The sequence below is a fragment of the Podarcis gaigeae genome (genome assembly GCF_964106915.1).
Source record: "Podarcis gaigeae genome assembly, chromosome: 5".
NCBI classification, from domain to species: Eukaryota; Metazoa; Chordata; class Lepidosauria; order Squamata; family Lacertidae; genus Podarcis; species Podarcis gaigeae.
The window spans coordinates 53,000,430-53,018,170 of NC_139681.1; the positions used below are offsets into that span (position 1 = coordinate 53,000,430).

Below are 17,741 nucleotides of genomic sequence, written 5' to 3' on the forward strand. Positions count from 1 at the left end.
GTGTGTCCTAGAACTTATTCCTTTGTGACTGCCTATCGCAGAAGAACATCCTAAAAATTCAGCTGAGAAAATAGGGATGCTTTCCTGTATGTCTCCATTCAGGAAGCCATGCAGACCAGGTATGAGACTGGATAGATCACATTCCAGAAATCCCATCTGAGTCCAGAGTCCTCAAAACATAACATATATCTGCAAATTCAGTAGAACAAACCTCATGCACAATGGCATGTTTCCCATGACCATCACAGACACAGTAGAACATGAAAAGTACAAGATGTATTTGTCTGCTAAAATATGCATTCTTATTTGTTACTGGTGGCTTTTGGAGCTCATAGCATAAACAGGGCAGTGTGTTAGTTTATCTAAGTGGTTGCATATGTATAATTTAATAAAGTGCAGTCGAGAGCATTTTGTTCTGAAAATCAACCTTGTTAAATCATGCCACTGAGGGGACAAAGGGGAAAGCTACTGAAATTAATGGGATTTTTGACAGAAGAAACCTGCAAAAAATGCATACAGATGATCATTTGTATGCATTAGTACCCCACTGATCTATTATTTAAAGCTGCTGTCAGTTCTGACTGAATTCAACGGAGACTGTTCTTGCAAACCAAATTATGTGGGTCTTGTGAGTATTAAATTATGGAGCCATATAGAATCATAGGGCTGGAAGGAATGCTAAGGATTGTCTAATTTAATTCCTTCTCCAAAGGCAAGATTTATTACACCTAAATATTCCCTAACAGATGTTTGTCCATTTCCTGGTTGCAAATCTCTATGGAAGAAGCATCTATGAGCCCTATAGATAATTGTGCAATCCTTTACTATTTAGAATATTCTGGCCTTCTTTTTTCCATGCAATATCCCGGCAAAGAAATTGGGCTGACTGACAAAATGTTCCCAAGAATTCTAAACATCAAATCAGCGAGTGTAACCAATGCTACAACCACTATGGTGCTCTGACCTTTAATTGCCCTTTTGTCCTTTTCTGATAATGATTCCTTAACTGATTTTACCAAACTGCCTCCAAGGGATAATGAGGACATTACAGACGGAGGGCCTATGCCATGCTTTATCTAAGTCATGGGTGGGGAATTGGATCCAGCTGTGGGCTGGATGAATATTTGCCCTGCAGTCTAGTTTGGCAGGTGGGTAAATGACATCAGATGACCAGTTTTCACCCATTCTCTGAGGGGCACTTTGGAGCCCTAACAGGCCAGCTAAAAATGGTGCTCCTAGGCCACAGCATAATGCAGCCAGAGGGGGTGGCATTGTCCTCTTTTTGGATGATGCAAAACCTCTTCTTTTGGCAGTGCATAACTAACCACCACATTGAAAGTACAGTTCTGAATTTTCTCTTTTACTGCCTTCAGTGACACTGAGAGATCTGCTGTGCTCCATCTTTTTGTGGCAGATCTAGATATTTTCAAAGATTATCATGTTCACTCCAGTCCTAATTAGTTTCTATATTTACCCATACATGAGTAAACCATGGAAGAGTAATGGGGCTGTACACAACTGTCTCACAATCTCCACCCCACCCCAATTCTACCCTGACCTTCACATATTGATTGGGAGAAGTCTGAAAGGTGATTCTTCATGTGTTTCTCTGAAAGCACTTAGACTCATCCCCATAATTGGGACCCCTGATTACACTACATTTCTGATCACAAGGTAGCTTCTTAGTGTGTCTGGCAGAATGGATGAAGAACATCCCCTCTCCTTCCCCCAACCCCAGATCAGCCTCCTCGCAGAATGCAGGAGCCAGAAAGGGTGTTGGCTGCTACATGAGCCTCTATGCCATCTTCACAATTTATGCCCCCGCCCCATTTCTTTAAGACCTGAAGAGAACTGATGTCAGAGACTTGCAGGGCTCAGAGGAATGGGAGAAAGAGGTAGTGGGGCCATAAGCTGATTCAGTGGAAGGGGACAGTGATTTATGAGGGTTTGTTTATATCCATTATAACATTGTGACACCAGACGGTGCTGTGGAGTTCGGTTTTTGCCAAAGCAATTTCTCATACAAAGTTTGCAATGCGTTTAACTGAAACACTTCTTTGATGTGCATCTTTGATGCGTGATGTTGATCTTGTTCTGTGAACCGCCCTGAGACCTCCGGGTATGGGGCGGTATATAAATTCAATAAATGAATAAATAAATAATAAATAAATAAATAAATCCAGCCATGATTTTCAGGATAAACTTTCAAATCTATATACTTTTATAGACTGCCTGATACACTACCAGTTTATTATTTTCAAGAGTTTCTTCCAATCATTGAATTCATATTCAACGTGCAATGGCCAATTGTCTGGCGTATGGAATCAGTAATTATAACTGAATAATCCTAAACATGTCTACTCTGAAGTCAATCCCACTGAATTCAATAGGGCTTATTCCCAGGTAAGCAGAGTTAGGACCACAGTTTATGTCACCATGGCAATCTGAATGTGGAGTATTACCACATATGGTGAGTCCAGCAGTTGCTTAATTAGTGCTGCTACTTTCTGGACCTCACAGTTTTCTTTAGATTGTCTGCAATATGTTGTTGCAGCATTACCTTCACGAGTCATTAAAACCTTCTCGGCCACATAACCTCAAGTCAGTTTTGCATTCATTCTGTAATGATGTATTCACAAATAGTTTTTTCCCCGAAAACATAATCGGTATTAGTTTAAAAATGCCAACTATTTATTTTCTACAGGTGATTTTATAACTTTGTTTTCCTCCTCTCTTTCTTATATCCATTCCTGATATTCGTATTTAGTTGCCAAATCTATTTTTATGCTAACTGCATTCTTTTTAGCTATCAGAAGGCATGCTTTTTTCTGTGAATTTTCTAGCTTTCTGGAACAATCTACCAAAAGTTTTCCACATGACTGATTCCCTACTACTAATAAAATGGATCCCAGAAGCTAGTCATTCTTTCTTCAAAACTTTATTAGACTAACTTCCCATTACTGTACCAGCAGGAGAACTTAATGTTTTCTGCTATATTTACTGTTCCCAACTATAAAGAAACCTTCCCAGCAATGAAAGTTCCAGACAATATTATGAGAAATGTGCCTCCACTTGGAAATATGAGTTCTCAGGTCTATCTCCACAGTATATTTCTGAATACCAGTTGCTGGATATCACAAGTGAGGACAGTGCTGTTACACTCAGGACCTCTAATAGGTATCTGGATGGCTTCCTGGAGTAGATGGGACTTTGACCTGACTGAGCATGATTCTTAATTCTGCATTTAATGTCCACCAAAACCAAAGCCTTCTTCAGGCATTCTGATGGTGTGCTAAGGGGCTGTTGGATGAGTATGCTAGCTCCATCCTCATACTTGACACTCTTTATGAGTTGCAGTGTAATATAGCCTCTTGTACCCTGGGTACTAAATTGTTCCCCACTTTAGACAGCTGCCCTCCAACTCAAGGAAAGAGATGTGACAGTGACAGGGGGCAGATCTTGTGCACTCACCCACACAGGACCCGCCCCCCCATTATCTGCTTTCACAGAAGTGCAATTTTCTGAATTGCTCATATTGTCATGAATTAGTTCAAGGGACTTGTCGGCTAATACTAACAACACAATCCTATGCATGTCTATTGTGTTGTTGTTTTTATTAAGTATTTTGTGGCTTTATATCTTGATTTTATTCTGTGAACTGCCCTGAGACACACACCCACACACCCGGTATAGGGCAGTATATAAATTCAATCAATCAATCAATCAATCAATCAATCAATCAAATAAGTAAGGACTTCTGAGTTCAGTGGAACTTACTCCCAGTTGATTGTGTATAAAATGCAGCTCAGTAAATCAGCCCTGATCTTCATGGGACATTCACTTGTACTTGATGCCAAGTACAATGCCATCTTAGAAACAATGCAAGTTAACTGTTTTTACACATAATTATTGCAAAGACTCAAGATGAAAGTTGGGGGGATGGAGAGAGAGAGAGGGAGGGGAGAGAGAGAGACTCATTCTTCTCTACCATTTCAAATGTACTGCCAAACAAACACTATGTGAAATCAAGACAGAAACTCTAGGGAAGGACTACAGCTATAGCAGGAGATAAAAATGGAGATGAAATCCTGATAAGTCAGTGTGGACAATATGGAGGGCAGATGGACCTGATTTGGAACAAGCAGTTTCCAGTTTGAAATAATAGCAAGTTTCTCAGTGAGCAGACAAATCAGGAAATAGCTAAAAAGTCATCCTGGCCACAATGTCACATCTGACGCAATCAAAATATAACCCTATTGCATGCACACACATTTGCACTTTGAGGCCCCCAAGCCCTTCCCCTGTAAATAACTTCACACTGACACATACATTTTTGTTTAAGTTATTGGGCAAAATTTAGTCCACAACTTTATTGATTACAAAACAAATTGAGTGGTATTGGCCTAGGCATTGGTCAGAGACTATAACTGACTCCTGCCTCTCTGGCTGGCAGTCTGAAAGGGTAAACACCAAACGAGGGAGCAACATCGATGAAGATCAACTGAAGCTCACCTCGGGGTTCCTGTGGTCCTGTCATGGCCTTGGCCCCTGAAGCAGACTTCAAACAAGATCCAGGACTCCCAGATTCCTTTACCAGAATACCCTATTTATGGAGGAGCAGGTGATGGCCGCACCTCCCCATCCACACACTTCAATAAGTCAATGCCTAACCGCCAAGCCTTACAAAGTTGTGACGATTGCTAAGGGGGTAGGCGAAAACCATGTTCCTACAGCCAATCTGCCAAATGGAAAAATTCCTACCCAGCCCCTGCTTCAAAGCAGGCGACCCAATCCAAAGCAAGGCCAAAGCAGCACGACCTAAAGTTAGGGAGGGAGGGAGGGTGGGTCTTTGGCAGCACAAAGCAAGTGCCCCCAATCGTGTCATGCTGCCGCTTTTATAGGCCCCAGGAATCACGCCGCTCTCCCCAACTGGCCAAAACAGCCTGGTGCGATCCCAGGGCCTAATGGTTAAGGCTTGGGCCACCCACCCTGCGAGGGTGTCCTGGGTCTCTAAAAGGGAAATATACCACCTCTACATCTTACCATGGAGTCATTCATTGCTGCTACATCTGATCTCGAGTTCTTTCCAGAATTCTTAAGTGAATGCTTATATGCTTTGAAAGAAGGCTGAATTTCAGCAAGACCAGGGAGTAAAATATCTCTGTCAACATTAGAAATTTTCTGACAGCTCTATTTATAGTGCACTCAAAGCATTCCATCTTAGTACAATACCAAGAAGTACTAGAATATAGGCTGCAATCGTGTGCTCAACACTTCCTAGAAAATCCCAATTAAAGATGGGCTTCTGAATAATCATGAATGGAATTTTCTTGCTTGAAGAGGGTCCAGTAATATGACCCATTAAGACAAGAACTTTCCTGTTTTTGCCAATGGAGAAAGAAAAAAAATCATTTTAGTAGCGGATTTAGATCACAGTAGAACAAAGGGGGGATGACCAGAAAAGCAGTTAGGAAGAAGTCAGTTCAATTTTGCTGCCCTACTCCATTGCTAGAGGTGGCCTTTCAGAAGTCAGGACTGATGGTTTAGTTCAGTCCTATGCGGTGCATAGATGATATGCTAAAGATCATATAGATAAGATAGCATTTCTGGTCAACCTGAGAAGTCATAAAGGAATATGCAGATGATCTCTTATTTCAGCTATGTTGGCCTAAACTTTTAAAGATTTTATTAGACACTACTTAGACCTTGACTTCACCCCAGAAGTCAAAAGGAACCCAGTGCAGACATTGGATTGTTGGGAAAGGAAGTCTTCACAAACTGTAGTGTCCAGGGACTATGATTCAAGCAAATACACTATACCTAGGTTATCAAGAGGTTCCTATTTGCGGCAAGTTTAGGGATCAACAGTGTGACTCATTAGCCTGCTTGCGCTATTGGTGCTTGTTGACTAATGAGTCCCTGGTATGAAGAAAGGGACAGTTGCCAGTGCTCAAGGCTCAATTCTGGGAATCTTGAAGAAGATAAATCATATGCAAGAAGTAGAAAACTCTAAATAAGAATGTGCCCATTGAATAACAGTTTGTTCTTTCCTATTGTTCCCCTGAATTATCATCTGTACCAGAACATTGACTATGAGGGGTAGACATGGCTGTGTGTATGGATTAAAATGGGGGTGGTGGACTGCTCCTGAAAGGGAACCAAAACATAAAAATACCTGTTTATGTAAATATATGAAACAAAACAGCCTTAGCTGGATATATAAATAAGTGTATCACCAAACTAAATGTGTTTAATTATAGTGCAAAATTACTATAAAAGGTCTGAAAAGATCTGATCTGAAAATAATAATTACACAAATTATAGAGGAAATTGTGTGAGGATAAGCTTGCTCATATCCTTTTACTTAAAAATAAAGGAGATTTACATTTTAATTCTCATGAAGAGGAGTATGCAGGTTTCAAAGCAAAAAGGTTAACAGAAAAGAGCTTTGTTAGGAGCAATGATTCAAAGAGGGATGAGAGTTGTAGCCTCACACTTCATTGTACATGGCTAAAAATACATTCAGGGTGTTCAAACTGGAATGAGACAAAACGTTCTGTTTGTATGTGGGTGACATGGTTCGGATGATCTTTAGCTTTCATTATAAAAAAAAAACTATGGTGGTTTTGCAGATGTTTAGTAAGATTTCTGGCGACAAAGCAAATCGTTGGCACCAAATATAGAACTAAAACTTGTCAAACATACAGAAAATGGAAGAAGAGGGGCTAGAAGACTGGAACCAGCATTGGTTAGGCTGCAGTCTTAGCCCCCCTAACCTGGGAATAAACTGCACTGAATTCAATAGGATATATTTCTGAGTATACATGGTTATGATTGCAATGAAGAATATGGCCTAGTTAATGAACTCTTTTAACTCTCTGATTGTTAACATGCATCAGGATTTAGTGAGAATATGGGCTCAAAGCTTTCAGTCATGGTTAGGGATGGATGCTTCATATTTGTTTGTTTATTCATTAATAAATTTGTATATTGTCCTTCATCTGAAGATCACAAGATAGTTCACAACATAAAAATACAAAATGAAAACACAAAATACATAATAAAAACAAGAACAAACCAATAATCCTTCTCCCACAAACACATTTAAAGGATATAGCATGTTAATCAGCCAAAGGCTGGGTTAAAGAGAAATGTTTTCATTTGGTGCTTAAAAATATGTAATGAAGGCACCAGGTGAGCCTTCCTGAGGAAAGCGTTTCACAAATGGGGAGCCACTGCAGAAAAGGCCTATTCTCACTTTGCTGCGCTCTGGACCTCTTGTGGAAGAGGACCTCAGATGATTATTGTAGGGTCTGGGTCAGTTATCACCTTTCTTTTCTTGGCTAACTATTGATAACTGCTACACTTAAGCATGATGCAAGCTAGTATGGATAGGTTTTAACTAAACTTTAAGAAAGCTGGAGTTACTCATATTCAGAGGCATGTTAAAAGTGGATGATTATCTTCACCCAACATTATAAGATATCATCTAGTGGCACTTCTGAATTCTTTGAAGCAAAGAATATAAAAATCTAGTTGACATTATCTTTTTTAAAAAATACCAAGCACCGAGCAGAGTTTCTATTAACTAAATGGATGTGGCTCTCAAAAGTAAATTAGAGGATCATTCAAGAAAGTGAGACATGATCTGCCATTATTTCTGTATGAGATAGGCTTAAAGGGATGTTAGCACCTCCTATTTCTCCTTTAACATCTTATATTAATTGTAACAATTTAGGTGGAAGGTAGATTAGGTGATTTTGAGATTTCACTCGACCATGTGTCTAATATTTTTTCAAGAATGAAAATAAATATTGTAAGTTACAGAACTGCTGCAAAGAGGATTTAATCCCCCCCCCCAAAAAAAGAGATATTTGAATAAAATGCAGAAATGTTCAAGTTTTGAGCTTCTTCTAAATTGGAAGAATTACTTCTCTTAAACAAACACAGATAGAACTTAGGTAGGTAGCCATGTTGGTCTGACGCAGTCGAAATAAATAAATAAGAATTTAAAAATTGTCCAGTAGCACCTTAGAAGGTCTCTAAGGTGCTACTGGACAATTTTTTAAATTTTATTTATTTATTTATTTATTTATTTATTTATTTATTTATTTATTTTTGACAGAAAGAACTTCTTTCTGAACTGTGTAAAATACTTGATAAAATACAACAGTATGATGATAAAATCTGAAGCTGGGTGGGGCAGGCAGGAAGTGTTTCAAATTGTAACCAAAGTAAATCAGTGGAATCTTATTTAAACATGGTTGTTGGATATATAAAGATAGACATGTTTAGATGGGATTTTACAAATTAATGAAATAACCAGCAGCGTCATGTGACTGGGTTAGGGAGGTAGTGGATTCCTCATGGTAGCAGTACTGCTGTTTGCAGTATAGGATTGATGAGGCCAGGATGAGGGAGCTCTGGGCTGGTGCTGGTGGTCATGCAGGAGTCTGGCCCTGAAGGCATATCAGTAGTTACAGCACCATGGAGAGCTCCTACTGAACAACATGCTACAGGCCCCACTGAAAGTGAGCAGAGGCCTTTTGAGCCTCAGCCCTCAGGATCTCCTCCTTATGGCAAACTAAGAGTCTCTTAAAGACTGCCCAACCTACTGGTCTGAAGGCAGGCACTCCTCCTGTGCCCCATGGCCTCCTGCCTGATACACTCTTTCCACCATTGGACTGGCAAGGTGCAGTGGGCATATTGTTCATCAGGGTAAGCTACTCATAAGGATCCTAGTGCTATTTCTATAGGCCCTGATGTATGGCATCTGGTTAAGGGGATTCCTACTTGTCAGCCCCAGGTTCAGGGGTTTCCTGGTTAACATTATCAGGTACTAAGTCAGGAACCTGGTCTAGCTCCTTAGGTACAGCACTGTAGCCTCTGACTCAATATCCCCATTGCTGCTAGGCTCTGGGCTCCTTCTATTATCTTCTCCTCTGTTTCATTTAGTGTAAAAATTTCTTGGCCGCAAGGACTTGTTGTCTTCTTCTTTTTACTGAATCCCTGCAAAGCACTGTGCATTCTTGATGGTACTGTTTAAACTTTAAATAAATGATAATACTGAATCAGCACTACAGCAATTACCAAATCTGACGAACCAGAGATGAAAAAAGAATCATGTTGGTCGAGCAATAGAATTTTGCATTCTGAGTGCTGGGAAAATACAATTTTTGAAGCTGAAGCCCTAAAGGGAAGAAAGATTTCTGGATCACACATAACAACCCAGCAGTGTTCCCTCCCCAAATAGCAAGAAGGAGACAGCTACATTAGCGCTATTTAGTCTCCAGGCTACAAATACTCTTTTCATCAAAGCTTTTAATGGTTCTAATGGTTTATTATGAGCTGCTGTGACAATTTAAGGATATCGGCTGGTTTATTTATTTTTTCCATATTGCTGCTCTCTTCATTTTGTTGTTTTAGGATTTTGTAAGTTAGTGCTCTATGAATGTTATTTTTGACATGGCCTTTTAGGCTTATAAATAAATAAAACAGCAGTTATTACACAACCTCCATCCCACATGTATGTATGTGTATGCATGCACACACACACCACATGCCCTTTGAATAGGCAGTGTTAAGAAGGCAAGAGCCTGCTGGATCAGGCCAATGGCACATCCTGTTCTTGCAGTGGCCAATCAGATGCCTGTAGGAAGCCTGAAGGCAGGACTTGAGCACAGGAGCAGTTTCCCCACTTGTGGTTTCCAGGAACCAGTATTCAGAAGGATAGTGCCTCTGACCACAGAGACAAAGGCTAGTAGTCACAGTTTTAGCATTTCACATGGCACGATGCAAGAGCAGCCACTGATTCTCTGTCCTCAAGTTCAACTGAAAGTCCTCCTCCACATCATCATCATCCTTACCTTGCAACATCCAGGTTTCCTTGGGAAACACTCCATTCCCATGATAGGGAAATCAGAATTTGTTCTGTTTTAGAAGAGCTGATGAGATCACAGCACAGTGGTAGCACGTAATATGGCTGTGAATTTTGGGAGATGGGAAAGCTTCGGGAGCTATTTTAATTGGTGAAGATTCAGTGCAGACTTGATGTGCTGAGGACTGGAAGTTCCCATCTTTAGTTCCCATCTCTCACACGTATGCATTTTCTTAACGCACGCAGCCACCCTCAGTGGTGCATATCAGGCTCTGTTTCTTTCCACATGCTGTTTTCGAAACATTCTTTCCACAAATGCGACTTCCTATCAGAGGCTAGTACCATAGTCCAAGGTCACTTGTATTGGACACGGGAGAAAAGTTGGCTCAACAGATACTGAAGCATTAGCTAGAGGCAAAGAGACAGAGTTTTCCTCCCCCAAATTAATAAAGGAACTGTTGAGGGCGTGTCAGGGCTGGGGGGGTTAGAGAGCTAATACAGGACCCAAGAGAAAGTATGTGAACTTTAATCTTACTTTTAAAAAACAAATCACTTGCAGATGATAGCAAATGTGAAGCAACAGAAAGAATGTCTGCCAAATAAATAAACAAAAAAGCATTCGCACAAAATGTTGAGGTTTAGTGCACAAGGAAAAATAATAATATTGAGTGCTCTTGCAAATACAGCAAATACAAAATATGGCACCCGAGGAGGAAATGATCCGCTTCTCTCAACAGTGACGCTCGTACTTGGACTACTGGGCTTGCTTCCAGCTGCAGTAATAGCCCACTGTATCATACCGTGAGACATAGCCAAGATGTATTTAGAGGCCTAGACGGAGTTGACCAACCTAGGTCTGTGGTTTTTTGACCAAATAAAGCCTGAAGGAAGGGGAAGGAACAAGAAGCATAGGCAAAAGTTTCTCAGCCTTAGAGAGTCAAAATCAATGTGTTGTGAAATGCATATTGACATATTGAAATGCAGTTGTTTTTTAAATGTAAAGAGCATCAGCTAGAGTGGGGGCTAGTCATTAACAGGACTTCAGTAGGCATGGGGGCTATCTGAACTGCTCCCTCCCCTGCTGCAGTTCTGAATAAAATCCCTCCTCTGAAGGGTTTGGCATTGGAAGCAATGTTTTGGAGGAACAGATGTGGCTCAGAAATCAAAAACTGGCTGCAGCCCTGCCACACGTGAGCGCCCAGGCGAAATGCGGGATGAGCGGGCAGGTCGGATCAGGCCCAACGGCATCACCTGGAGGCAGTGGGGTTGGCTCAGGATCCAGTAGATTCCAGGCCAGCTTATCTCCTACCTGCCCATGGAATGCTTCATTTCAGGACTTTATGTTGGAGATCCCAGGGGTGACACTTCTACTCACATGCACATTTGGCTCATTTAAATTCTCAGGTAGTTTAACTTTTAGTAAGCCTCTGAAAATCATGAAAACAAACTCCAGAATCTGAGGAGGTGGGACACTGAGATGAATAAACAGTAGGCAGCAATATATGTATAGTGAGAGTTGGGAAAACATTTGCCCTGGACACTGGAAAGCCCCACGTAGCTCTGGTCTGGGAAGAGGTGAACTGAGGGCCAGATTTGGGGACAGGAAAGAGATTTCCTTTAAAAAATATATGTTTGTCTCACACCTTTCCACCACTCCCCTACCCATGGGAATAAATAACTTGCTGTTTTGTGCGTGCACTCACATCCACACTGATGATCAAGAATTCTGATGATCAAGCAGGAACTATATTTTTCCCCCATTAGGCACATTTTTTGTAGTGTGACTGCAGCCACGGATAGTCTTATTCTTGTTCTTATTCTTTTATTAGAAAAAGAGTCCATCAAACTGTTCCACAAACAGGGGCTTGTCCTGGGCAGATACTGAGCTTCTCTTTTATTTAAAAATAAACCATGTACTGTTAAAAAAATATCATGGAAAGGATCATAATTCTTTGTACAGACAGTACGTTTGCGTGCTTGCTGTCCCAGTTCCAAAATGAAACCCAAACATTCCTTGTCTGTAAACAAGAATTCAGAATAAAACAAACATGATTACAGCTGTCATTTTAAAGTGGACGCAGATAGGATTCTTCAAATTTATTTGTTTCTTGTTTAACCTGCCCTGCCAACACAATGCAACAAACTTGATCCCTGCTGCTCCAGAGGGCAGACATGCCTAGAACTCACGGTGGGAAATTCAAGGGAATAAGTTTTTGGAGAAATATCCTAATGGTAAGAAGTATTTGACAGTGGAACAGATCACCTTGGGATGCTGTAGGCTCTTCTTTACTTGGAAGTATTGCAGCAGAACTGGACAGGAACACTGCTTTCACCCTGCATTGAACAGGACATTGGACAAGATGACATTCAGGGCATTGAATGGGGACCTCCAAATCCCCTTCCAGCTACACAATTGTATGATTCTATTACCCCAACTGGGACGCAGGTGGCGCTGTGGGTAAAAGCCTCAGCGCCTAGGGCTTGCCGATCGAAAGGTCGGCGGTTCGAATCCCTGCGGCGGGGTGCGCTCCCGTCGTTCGGTCCCAGCGCCTGCCAACCTAGCAGTTAGAAAGTACCCCCGGGTGCAAGTAGATAAATAGGGACCGCTTACCAGCGGGAAGGTAAACGGCGTTTCCGTGTGCGGCTCTGGCTCTGGCTCTGGCCAGAGCAGCGATGTCACGCTGGCCACGTGACCCGGAAGTGTCTTCGGACAGCGCTGGCCCCCGGCCTCTTGAGTGAGATGGGCGCACCAACCCCAGAGTCTGGCAAGACTGGCCCGTACGGGCAGGGGTACCTTTACCTTTACCTTTATTACCCCAACTACACATTGTGCTTACTGCTGCCATTTTTTTACTAAAAAGAGATTTTCAGTACAAAGGGGAAACAGAATGCCAGGGCACACCAGAAGGATTGTATTTGCTTCTCTCATCCCCTTCAGGATGTGATCCAGTGTGTTCATCACTTCCTACCCATTCAGTGTAATAAGCAGACACTGATATTAACAGCAAATTTCACACCTTTATTCTGGAATATATTTATATTCACTATGCAATTGAACGCCTCTTAAGATATCATAACTCAATTTAGCACAATGGTTGCAGAGATCAAGGAGCAGGTTTTCATCAAAGTTTGGGTGGAATAGGAAGCCATTATGGATCAATATGGTGGGCAGAAGCTTTCAAAAGTGCCCTGATTTGGAGGGGTTCTTAGAATTCTGGAGCAATGCCAGGTATAGGGTTTTCCAGTATCTATAAATAATTGCTAAAGGCATTGTTTATATGTAATTTGTAAATTCATTAAAAAATATATAACAATTACCACTGGACAGATAACCTTTATGGAATAATTGATCAAATCTGGGTCATGGTCCATTAGGGATACTGTGCAGGAAGCCAAATGAGGTGAGACATTGGGCATTCATGATTGGATTTCTCATGATTTAATTTCTTTGAAGACCAGGCATGGGAGAATGCTACTTGAAACAGAACCAGGATGCTGAAGAGATTACCTTTTTCCTGCCCACCAGTTTCCCACTCAAAATTCCACCCTGGTTAAGAGGGATAATACAGCTTGATGGTGATTTTAGTAATGCTATATGCTATATGCTGTATGCTATACATAAATGCAAAAAGGAGAAACTTCTTCTCAAAAGGGTCAACTAATGATCATGGTACCAGACAGGCAGCAGAACCTGTGCAAAAGCTGCTTCAGCTATTCCGCAGTTTTTGAGGGCTGTATCCAACATTAGTTATACTTAGAATAGACCCATTGAAATTAATGGGCATGGCTAACTTAAGTCCATTAATTTCAATGAGACTGTTCAATTAGGTTCATTAATTTCAATCAGAGTAGAGTTCAGCCAAGTTTAATATTGCTCCAGAAGAAGGAGCCTGTGTTCTGAAACACACTGAGCTATAATAAAGCCTCCTGTTCATTTGTTAATACATTACTGTAAAAGACCCCTGATGCCTGCTCCCAAGACAAGTGCTTCTATCACTCCACCTGAATTTTAAAACAAAGTTGGTTAATGATCTGTGAGACTGCAGCTCTAGACGTTCCACCGCCATCTATGCATTGCATAGTCTGGGGCAAACCATGCACTTGGGCTTTGGTTCCCATCTTAATTTAAAAAAAATAATAAAAATCCTCCCCAGAGTTACCATGAAGATAACCACAAACAATATTGCAAGGGCAGAATTAAAAGTGCTATACTAATATTGCTATTTCTGTTTCTCAAGTAATGCTAAGAATGTCTTGTTCTCTCTCTCCAAATATTATTTGAGTTTTGAAGTATTATCAAAACCACTGACTTCAAGTTGCGGGAAAGAAAATTCTGACTAAATATCAGGAAGAACTTTCTGACAGTAAGAGCTGCTTGACAATGGAATAGACTCCCTCAAAAGGTGAAAACTGGAGGCTTTTAAACCGAGGTTTGGTGGCCATCTGTTGTGGGGTTGGACTACATCAGGGGGCGGCAATTTTTTTTAGCCGAGGGCCAGTCCACTGCCCCTCAGACCTTGTGGCGGGCCAGAGAAGTGGCACTGGGGGGGAGAGCTGGAAGAAGAGGTGAGGGGGCAAGTAGTTCTCCTCCCCACCCCCCACCCCCAGCCTCAGCCACTGCGCTTACCTTCCCTGGGGCTGCTGCCGCCACCACCACCACCGCTGCTGCTTCTTGTGGGTAGGCAGAGCAAGCTCATCTGCTCCACTCTCTGGCCCACAGGAGCAACAGGGTGGTGGAAGAGGTGGCAGAGGGGAGATGAGCGGCGCAAAAGGGCTGGCTCCAGAGAGGGGCTGCTTAAAATGGCACTCAACCAGCTCAGCCCAGCCCCCTTCCTCCTCTAAGCAGGGCAAGGAGAAGCTGGGAGGAGGGAGGGAGGAGGCACCGCCATGGTGTGGGGGAGAGATAGAATGGCGCAGGGGGGGGGAATGGCGCAGCCCGAACGAACAGAATCCCCATGCCGATACACAGACAGTCCATGGGCCGAATCCTGTAGGCAATTGGGCCTGATCTGGCCGACCCCTGGTTTGCCGACCCCTGGACTAGATGATCCTTGAGGTCCCTTCCAACACTACAATTCTATGTGCCCATTTGACACAAACCTGCACCCACTTTTGTTCTGTCATTTAGTGATGTGTAAGTGGCCAACATCATCCTTGGGCCTGTCTACGGGAACATTGTCAAGCCTGCACTTCTTTTTGGTTCTTCCACAGGGCACTGCTGGAGATCAGTAGGCAAGAGGGGAAAACTGCAGAAGGATGCTCCACATTTTAATGCACAGTAGAGTAGCACTATCAAACGCTTTCCGTTTAACTTGTGGCACACTTGCTGAAAAGGGTAAACCAGCAGTTTATTCAAAGAGCAGCTGTAAAGCAGCTTCAGATTTGACATGTTGCACTTCCTACTCTTATTACTTCAACAGCCAGGAAACTGCAAGAGAAAAGCAAAGCGCTCATTTTTATTTTTATTTTTGCTTTGTTTTTCTCCCGCATCTTCTGGGCCTACGTGATTTGGAGATCAAAGGAATTTATGTTCAGTGTTGCCAGCTTATTCCTCTCTGGAGTGTGCTTACTGACTTCCTCTTTATCCAGTATGATGTCTGTCAGTGTTTGAATTACTTCCTCATTCTCTCACTCACTCACTCATCCACTGAGGCTCTGGGTGTCCTAATACACAGCGGACTTAAGGGACCTATTGTCTATTTCATGTTTAAAGAGGACGCATATATTAGACACACACAAAAGATGTTTATTACTGCCATTGCTATTGAATCTGTACAACCGTACCTACCTGAAAAAGACTTGTTCTGAATAGAGGTGGTACATATTGTTTATAAAAAAATATACATAGACCACATAACATAATGGTACAAAAAAAAATATCACAAAAGAGTAGCTAATTAAATGCAGCAAACTGTTAATCGTACATTCTGCCAGTGGTGCGACATATGGCTGTAATTAGAATGGAAGCCCTAGAATAAATACTGGTAATGTACTAGTCCTCATGGACACATCTGGGTCTCTATTCTATTTATTCATCATGGAAATCATCGTTTCTGGTGCATGGTTTGGAACTGGGGAGAAAAAGCATTCTCTCCTTTATCATTAAAAAAAGTCCTCTAAAATTCATAACAAAGATTCATACAATTTACAAAAGTACAGTCTTTTAGAAATGCAGATTTCAGAAGGTCAGAGGCAGAGAATGTTTCCAGTGACTTCAGGCAAATTTTATCTATTATCTGAGCTTTTCACCTGGCTCTGAATATGGTTTAAATATATGCAATATTAAATTTCCTTTCCAGTGATCTTTAATATGTAAATAGGATTAGATCTTTGATGTATCCAGTTTCAACATCACACAGAAAGAGATAGAGGTGGTGTTGCATTTCATGCATATACAAATTATTTTTCCTTGCTCTTTTGGCAAAATGTCATAAAATAAATCCTAACGTGACCTAACCGGCCCTTGAATGGTGGTGGTGGTGGTACGTAGTTCTTGGATTTTAATTTCCAATTTTCATACACAGAAATCAGTATCTCGTACTGCAGCCTCTGAACTTATTTAGGCCATTGGTAAGGCAGAATCATGTAGAACAGGGACTCGTCTTCTCTAGGGCTTCATAACAGTTCCTAGAAATGTGATGATCTAGTTCCTAAGGATTTCTCTCTTTGTTCCTGTAAATAGGAATATTTCTAAAGGCAGACGTTGCAAATAAAAACAAAATAAAAGGGGCAAGTTTTATTTAGATTCTATCAAGGCTACAATGAAGCATTTTGTTTCTGAACCTGCCACTCAGTGCTTTATGAAGCACATAACCTGCTCTATACAGTTCAGCTCATTTAATTATTATCTGTCTTCTGAAGTGAAAGTTAAATATAGCATTTCAAGCTGCTTGCGAACTAGACCATCTTTATTTTCTTTCACAAACCACATGTTTATGCCATTAAAGGCTGCTTTCAAGCTGTTTTCAAAACATCTCATATTCTACAGCAGGGGTGGTCAATCTGTGGCCGCAGATGGCTATCAACCCAATTTCATGCAGTGTTTGGCCGGGAGTGCTATATTTGTCCCCCCGTCCCAAGGTTCCTGAAGCCTGATCTAAGTTATCTCTACCTGAAGCACAGTGGCAGCACTGGGTGGTGAAGTGGGAAGAGGTAGTCTAGAAAAGTTGCAAACCTTTGAAAAGGTATACTCAAAAATGAGAATGCCCTTGTTCAAAAGCCTGCACATCTTTTGAGTCAAGCAGCTGGCTGTACAAGCAGTTGAGCAGACTTTCCTTGCTTCACAGTGCTAGTGGCTGTCTCCCCATATCCTATCATGGGCTCACAAGCCTTAGATGAGGCATAAGGTGGAAGTAGCACAATGTGCCCAATATCAATGCCTGATTGATGTAAAGGTCTAGTCAAGCATCCTTCTTTCAGCAATGTTGAAATAGCCAGTTTCCTTAAGGAAGCGCCCAAGCAGGGTGCCTTGTCACCAGCCCACTCCCTTCTGCATTTGCCATTCAGAAGAATATTGCCTCTCAAAATTTAATTTCAGGTGACTGAAAGTCATAGGACAGCTGAGGAGCACATGTTATACTCCTGGGCTTCCTGTAGACATCTGGTTGGCCACTGGGGGAAGCTGGATGCTGGCATTTGGTCTTACCCAAAAGGGTCCTCTCATGTAGGTTTGAAGCATTGAAGTTTAAACATTCATGGCAAAACTGAATGAATAATAAACCAACAGAAACATAACCTGGATCAATATTCAATGAGTTCATGTGTATGAAATCCTGAGCTGAAGTCTGGTCTTATAATGCCTTTGGAAATAGGCTTTTCAAACAGTATATCCAAACAGCAGCACTAATTTTTAACTAACTGTGCT

At 41.6% G+C, this 17,741-nt stretch overlaps 1 protein-coding gene across 1 annotated transcript in view; it reads right to left on the bottom strand.

Annotated features, from left to right (window-relative positions):
* Positions 1–17,741, bottom strand: part of LOC310844486 (uncharacterized protein) — a gene marked incomplete at its 3' end in the record, with an annotated part of 54,608 nt that overhangs the window by 9,736 nt on the left and 27,131 nt on the right. The gene's annotated exons all lie outside the window — the stretch shown is intronic.